The sequence below is a fragment of the Schistocerca nitens genome, chromosome 2, assembly GCF_023898315.1.
Source record: "Schistocerca nitens isolate TAMUIC-IGC-003100 chromosome 2, iqSchNite1.1, whole genome shotgun sequence".
Taxonomy (NCBI): Eukaryota; Metazoa; Arthropoda; class Insecta; order Orthoptera; family Acrididae; genus Schistocerca; species Schistocerca nitens.
This window is the reverse complement of record NC_064615.1, coordinates 1,181,987,674-1,181,996,489: the sequence shown is the minus strand read 5'-3', so window position 1 is coordinate 1,181,996,489 and position 8,816 is coordinate 1,181,987,674.

Here is an 8,816-nt window from a genome sequence, read left to right as displayed (position 1 = left end):
TCCCATACTGTAATTTATGTTTTCACGTGTTGAAGGAACTCTATGACAATGTCGAAACCATGAGGCCAAGCGATGAAAGTGTCAGAAATGTAACTTAAAAATGCTGTTGGGTTTGAAATACCTGAGGCGAATGCTTGCTCCTCAATACCGTCCATTAAAAAATTGGACACCAGGGCTGAAAAAGGACCCCACATAACGAAATTAGCAATTTTTTCAAAAATCTCATTGTTAAATAAGAATTACGTGAAGGAGAGCCTGTGCTCTGTAATGGCTAAAGGTTGAAAAGTTACCATAAAAAAAGAAAAATCATTAATTATTAATATTGGCTGTAAGCCTCGTAACTTATGTACTTAGGTAGAGGCGGACAGTGCAAGGCACTTTCGTCAGTCTTTTAGGAGGTCGTAAGCATTGACAAACAGACGATTTCCCACTCACTGATTGCAAATTGGCGGTAAAAAGCCATACAATCACGTGTCATCTGCAAGCAAACAGCCGTAACGCCATATATACGGGCCCTCAAACGCCAAGCAATGCAAAGTTCAGCGGAGTTTGAAAGTTCCAGCGTACAGAAGAGATGCTGCAACAGCCGCCTCGAATAAACAGGACTACAGCAGAAAATTTGTAAGTGAGCAGTCAGACTGAGTTAATTTTGTGCACTAAGAAGGACTTAGAAAAAGTTGGCCTGTACGTACTTTTGGGGTTGCGTTATTTGTTTCCATCATACATCTGCCTGCATGTACCAGTGCCCATTTGTTACATACATCTTGACGAGTACTTGAACCTAAAGATTGGATGAAAGCAATACCATCTGGCACCTCCATGGTTCGTGGTCTGTAGTGCCATACATGACTGTGAATTACCGAACCTTAACGAAGTTATAGGCTGGGGTGGCCATTTTTTCTGGTAATATATTGGAGAATCTAATAAGCCTTTACCACGTTTTCATAAAGCAGTGTCTGCTTATTAGTGTGTTCATTGAATGCAAATGAAGAAGCACTAGAAAGCAGACCTTGAAACGTCCCCTTTTGAAAAATTATATACGTGAGTGTGCTTAAACTGACACACAGTATTTTTTTTAGCGCAACGCAATCTGTCTTTCAATAATCCCTACAAAAGAATGGGCCCTGACTAACATTAAACTATACCTTTCACAAATCACTTACCTCGCAAAAATCTTCGCTACTCAAGCTACTGCAATACAGCGAGCGCCACTACTGCCAGCTAAATAAAAGATTCAAACTACTGAAGGAACTAACTACTGATAGGCATAGTTAGCAAATGAAAGATTTTGATAAAGAACAACCAATGTATTTACCTCAATAGTCATAATATATATAGCAGTTCAAGACAAATTTCAAAACTCCGCCATCTCTCTCCCCACATCCACCACTGCTGGCGGCTCACCTCCAACTGCGCAACGCTACGCGCTGTTCACAGCCAGCTGCCTAACACTACAATGGCGAGTATTACAACAATGCAAAGCAGCCACAGACTGCACACAGCACAGCCAGTGATTTTCATACAGAGGTGGCATTACCAATAAAAAAACCTAAACAGCCTATTTACATAGCCCCCATGCTCCCCACAAAAAATTTTAAAAAATTTTTTGGGCACTGGCCAATACATATTTGTTAAAATTTTTTTCACAATTACAATAACAAAGAAATCAAATGCACACACTTATTGATAAAATGTTGGTCAAAAGCTAAAATTTTCTCACAGTCCATAAAGACAGTCGTTGATCACACTAAAATTGCCGTGTTTTTCTCAAAGTCTGAGCAGTAAAAGACAATGCACACAGACGTAGTGGATTTCCATGCAGTCTTGAAGAAGTAGTGTTGTCCTTCCAACGGAAAGACAGTGCTGACTCGACATGCAGACAGGTAATGGGCCACAACAGAGTAAACCCACAGCAGAGTCAGTCGACGTTTTGAAGAATATTGGTAGTTAGGTCATCACAGAGCAGACCCACTGTAGTCCTGGCAGAGATTACGGTACTGGTAGGCCACCAGAGGTGCAGACCCACAGCAGTCCTTGTAGAAATAATGGTATTGATGGATCATCAAAGATGTATGTAGTCCTGGTAGAAATTACGGTATTGGTAGGCCACCAGAGGTGGAGACCCACTGCAGTCCTTGTAGAAATAATGGTATTGGTGGGCCATCAAAGATGTAGACCCACTGTAGTTCTTGTAGAGATAATGGTACTGGTGGCCCATCAAAGATGCAGACCCACTGTAGTCCTTGTAGAGACGGCCAGCAGCCGTCTGTTGCGACTGTGCAGGTGCTCAATCACCATCGAAGAGTCTTGCGGAGAATATAGCAAGTCCATAACCACCACTTGTGCACTCACAAAGTTTTTTTTTAAATTGTCCTTAGAACCAGCAATGCTGTTATCCAGTCCCTTGCTGAATTATTAACACACGTGCAAACACTATCAGTCCCTACTTCTCACATATTGTCCATATACTATGACCAACAGAAACGTGTGCAGTGAAATGTAACTTACAAGTTATTTAATTTGATGACCTGGTGTCAATTACAATTTTATAACATAAGAATACAATTACAAAGGTACAAAATACATCATAAAGAACATAACAATACAGATAAAATTTGTAGTAATACAGGCTTTACAACAGAATAGAAATAAACATATACATCAGTGTTACAGGAATTATGACATAAGTACATACATAAAAGATCAGAATAATTATTGAAACATCGACTTCACACATGAACATTAAAACAAAACAGAATAAATAATGTCTAACATCTTTACAAAGTAAATAATGTATTATTAATGCAAATTATATTTGAGGATAACAGTATTCCTCATCATAGTTCATGTAGCTGAGTATTAGAAAAATTCTACAACATAAGTCTTATCAGATAAACATATAAAGACAGGAAGAACATAAATACACAAGGGTACACAAACATATAGCGGAATAACATTAAAGGAAAGGACAGGATTCGTTTGACTGCAGTATTTTGCAAACAAAACTTTCTTTACTGCTTGGAGATCTCCCTTCATTCATCATTATTCCCAAAAAGTCGTCTCTATACCTGCTTTCTGTACTTTTTTCGTATAACTTCTCAATGCATTTCTTTCCCTATTCTCCATAGTCAGTTTCTTATATACTCTACCCCCTCTTAAGCTAACTTAAATCTACTGAGCTCAGATGCTAAACTAAGGGACGAGGCAATGCAGCAGCACACAACAATTAACACAAACAGCAATGATAAAAAATACAAAAGGCAAAGCAAGCAGCATAAATTACAACTAATATAAGGCAATGAGCAGCAAACAAGAAAAATAAATCAGTAGTAAACTGGCTTAGCAGAGTAACACAAATTAAAATTCAGTAACACTATGCTTGGCAAACAGCAGCAGCAAATAAAATTTAAACCTAGACCTCAAGCAGAAAAAAGAATATTACACTAAAAATGGCCATGTCTAATACCTATGTCACATCTTAACACTAGAGTGATGCATCACAATTACTTACTCTACCAAAAAATTACCAAGTAGTTGAAAAGAAAATTATGTATGCAGTTCCTGTGAAGGTAAATGTCTTTTTGTGCTCCCTCATTTTTTGAAAAAATTATTATTTACTCGATCTGTAGACAGAAAATATTTGTATTAGTACATCTATAAAATTTTATTTTAACCAACGCTGAAGTGCAGCTAGAAACTAGATATTAAACAAAATGAGTTAATAAATGCATAAAGCAAGCCATATGGCATTTCTCTCAACTAGCACGACAATAGCCGTGAAATGTTTCTCATCGTTTCATTAGGCATTTTAGTAAATATCATAAATTAAGAGCTCCACAGTATAATCATATGTTTTCAAGTTCGACCGTGTCGTTTTTGCGATGCTTTCTACAAAGGAATGTCAATAGCGAGGTTAATGGCCTCTTTTTTTTTCACCTAATGGCTGTTTCTCCAGGTGGCTGGCACAGGTGGCCGCTCAAGACGCATTACGTCAAGGTCACTTACCTTCCTTACCGAAATATTTACGACAACAGTTTCCGCTACAGTGGCAGTCTCGTATAAAAATATTTCACAGGTCAAGAATTTGCGTTACAAATCTGTAGAAACAAAATCCTATTGATATAACAGTGTCCAAAAAGTTTTCGTCGGCATTGTAATACATTCACGCATTTACATACATTTCATAACTCTTAAAGTACGATTCTTGGTTTCCAACAACCTGTTTCACAAACCAGAGTGAGTCCCTAACCACTACTCATTATTCCTTACCTTATTCGTCGACACTTCTTCAATATTTTATGATAACAGATATGTAGCATACTCAAATAACTCATATAGCATCAGCTTATTGATCATAAACATACCGCAACAGCATAATACACATAGCCATCGTAATAATATCATAACACCTCAGTCAACTCTCAAAATCGTCGTAGCTTCCTCCAATAATTTCAAAACCTAAAAAAATTCTCTGCTCATGTCAAAAGTGTCATCTGCCTCAAACGTACTTTAAAAATCGTGATCCCATACCAAATATATCATTCAAAGCTCTCATAGTAACACAATGGTCCAAAAAAATATGAACAGTTCACAAAGTACAAACAACATACAATTTTGTAAGTGTGAAGTTATCCAACTGTGTAATTACCTAAACATCTGTCACTGACGTAGTAAAAAAAATGTTTCTTTCTCTGTTAAATGATCAGGTAGCTGTGTAATTTATGTGTTAGAGAAATATGGTACCGATGTGTAAAGTTGTATAAGCAAATACCATATTAGCTAGGGCTCCTTGTGCTTGCCAAACACATGGTACACAAAGTAAGCGTGTACCCCCCTGAGGATTAATGTAATTATACTTTCAGGTGTTACAGATTACAGCAATGGAATGAAATGTATCATGGAAAACTTTCTTTGTAATTCAAAAATCTTGAAAAATAAATGGCTTAAGTACAAATTAATCTCTCAAATGCGTGTCCTGTAGCGCTAAATGTGCGTCTTGCTGTAAGATAATTCTGTGGAAGTGTCGTAGTTATCGTCCTCCGAAAGCTAGGTTCTGCAGAAGTCAATGTACTTACCTCATGATAAACAAAAGTGAAATGCTTTGCGTATAGATATCTTAGTTATTATGCTTATTGGCGTGATGAAGAAAGTACTGTACAGTAACGTATTGTTGTGCCACGAAAAAGGCTGTGTCATTGTTGCTATACCACAAAAGTTACTACTAAAACATGTTTTTCTTTCCAGAAGAATTTAGAAAACTGTGCAGATATAAAACAGATACACTGCAAAAGCAACATTGTAAATTGTCACTCATTAGTAGCGTCGTGATAAAATCGTGCAGCTGTCACATAAACTAACCACTGTGTCATCTGGTATCTCGCTGAAAGTACTTTAAATTCAGAACGTATTTTCAAGTAAACCAAAATGTTGCATTAGAATCTCATTAGCAGTACCAGTATGTGTCCTAAGTATGTAAGCCTGATAGTCGTTACGTAATCGTGCAACTAACAAGCAAGAATGTACAAATACAACACTGTGTCGTCTGTTCAAAAATGTTTAAAAATGTTCCCTAGGTTCTAGACTGGATACTTAATTTCAAACATTGTTACATGTTAACAGTTACTTAAGTCTAACAAAGCATACTAGTAATGTAAAGTGAAACGTTTTATGGCAAAGACAAAGTTAAAAAGCAGATTATCTTTCAATAAACGGTTTTACATGTGAAATGTGGTGTAAACCTTTATTTACTCTTCCTAGTACGCAGAGTTTCAACTGAAAAGCAATTGTCAGGTTTTATACGTCGGTAAGGAATGCTAAATCTTTTCTCAAGGTTAGCGTCTGTGTTATTTTTCTCTGAGCCAGCCAGCGCAGGTGGCTGCCTGCGGTGCGAGTTATTGTCTGTTCCTTTATTGGCGCGCGTCGTTATTGGGATTAGGAGACCTAGCTTCTACAAATTCACGTTGTCGAAAGTGCCCTGCTCTGTTTGAATCCCGCCAGTTCTGATGCAATTCAGGTCTGTCGTTACGAATATATCGTCTGTCGTCATGTCGGTAGATTCCGTAGTTTCTTCCTTGTCCGTCACGTGGTGGAGAAGTTCTCCCTGAGTCGTAACTGTGCGCCGAACAGTTGCGTCTGAAGTTATTCTGTCTCCCTTGATAATAATTGTTTTGGTTCCCATATTGTCTGTTTCTATGGTAATCTCTATCATGTTCATTACTATGGAAGTGCGATCTTTCTCTGTACCTATTATTCTGCCAACGGTTGTCATATGGGTGGTGTCTTTTTTGGTCACGATATGTGTTGTGAGAATAGCCTTGTCGCGTCGAGTTATTATTTATGTCGTCACGGAATTGTGACGGATGTGACCTGTAGTGATTGTTTTCCTGTTTTCGCGTTCCGCGATTGTCAGTGTCAATTTCTAATTCTTGTAGGAGCCCCTGAAAAGCTTCAATGTCGTCTTTGCAACGTCCTGCTAAAATAATATGTTGTAAATGTTCAGGTAATTTGATTAAGCAAATGCGGATGAGTTCTGAGGGGCTGTATGGGTTTGAAAGATACTGATTCTTATGCAACATGTCTTCAAAATATTTCATAAGACTGGAAAATTCAGATTATTCGAAACGTTTCATCATTATGATGCTATGTTTTACTTGGTCTTGTGTAGCTTGAGACCAATACGCTGAGAAGAAGGCATGATAAAATTCTCCTTCACTGTGACAATCGTGAATGACCGACCGCATTCTTACAGCTGGTTCATTCTCCAAGTAGCCACACATAAATTCTAACCTGTGCTCCAATGACCAGTTGGGAGAAAAACAATGAGAGAATTGATGGAGCCACGCTTGTGGATGAATGTCGTTGGCAGAATTCCTAAACGTTTTGAATTTACGTGTAGTAATGAACAGCTTATAGTCAAAATCATCGTGTCGGCGAGTAGCATATCGGTCATTGTTACTTGTCGGCGGTTCCATCTCGAAATCCAATGCGCCTTTCCAATTTCTTTCATAATTTCCGAAATGTCCCGTGTTATTATTTTGTGGTTGTTCCGTATTTCTATGTCCCTCTTCCCGTACTGGAGCGCGAGTGTCCTCTGAAATATGTAATTCTTGTATTACCTGCGTCAACTGATCTTGTACTTCCCGGATTTCTCTTTTGTACTGTGTATTGATTTGATTTTGATTTTGTTTGAATTTTCTAATCTGTTCATACTCTTCTGTGTCAGTGAAGGCTACAGGTCTTGTGTCATTCAGATCATCATCTACCTTTGTAGATAAGTTAGTGACCTGATCCGAAAGTTCGGCTACTTTCTCCGATAGTGAACACATTTCCTCAGTGTGTTTTTCTGAACCAAGTTTCAGAGTGTCCATTTGTGTTGAAATCGTATCTACTGTGTCCTTTAAGTTTTCTTGAGTTTTTGCAAGTTGCGTAACCGAATCGGTAGATGCAACTGAATCAATTTTAGCTTGCAGGGTGTCGTGATTTTTATGAACAATAGTTTGCAGTTCTTTTATGGCTGCTTCATGATTTTGTAATGCATTTTCATGACGCGAAAAAATAGGTTGGAAATGCTCACAAATTTGTGTTTTTACGTCATTACAGACTTTTTGACATTTCGATTCGATTTTATGTAACTTAGTAGTTAAATCTTCACGTGTTTGTTCAAGTGCGGTGTCTAACTTTTGAAGATTTTGTTCCATTGTGTCTAACTTTTGAAGCTTGTGCTGTGTTTGTCTCTGATTTTGTTCCTTTGTGTCTAACTTTTGAAGATTTTGTCCCATTTGTTGCATTAATTGCAATAATAATGTATTAGTGTCTGGAATCTGTTTCTCTATGCTTTTTTGCAGTGCATTTTCACCGGCAACATTCACATTTTGACAAGCAGAAAATGTGTCTTGACTCATTTGAGAAAACGGTGAGGACCCAAAACCTGAGTCTACAATATTTGCAAAATTGTGTCCTGTCATTCCCGATTCCTGAGGCGAGCTGTTGCCGACCGATCGATCGATAATGCTTCCCTCTTCACTAATTGATCACTGTCCACGCCATTGTTTGCCACCCGCTCCATTTCCCTATGCACAGTTACCAAATTACTACTTTGATTATTAGTTAATTCATTACACGGTGGCGCTAACACACTGCTTTCGTCTTCACTGTCATTTCTCAATTTACTTTGGAGCCTAGTGTTACGTTTTCCACACGCCATTATTGTCACAATATTTCACACGACAACAGAGAAAAACACAATTTGAAGAGCAGAAATAGGGGAACACATTAACATAGCACTGAAAATAATATCTAGTTAATTGCAGCTGCGAAATACTTGGTGCAAATCTACATGCGTGCCACACCTGTTTTACTGTACAACAATGAAAGACTGCAAGTGCAAAGGAGATTCTCTCTACAATTACGCGCTAGCAATAAACAAAATCTAAACTAATTACACAAACTACAAGAAAAAATCAGAAGATTCCAGTGAAGTATCCTCGGCTAATGGTCGACATATGAAACGTCCCCTTATTAACAATTATACACGACTGTCCTTAAGCTGAAACACAATATTTTTAGCGCAACGCAATCTGACTTTCAAAAATCCATACAAAAGAATGGCCCTGTCTAACTTTAAACTATACCTTTCACAAATCACTTACCTCACAAAAATCTTCGCTACTCAAGCTACTGCAATACAGCGAGCGCCACTACTGCCAGCTAAATAAAAGATTGAAACTACTGAAGGAACTAACTACTGATAGGCATAGTTAGCAAATGAAAGATTTTGATAGAGAACAACCAATGTATTTACCTAAATAGTCATAATA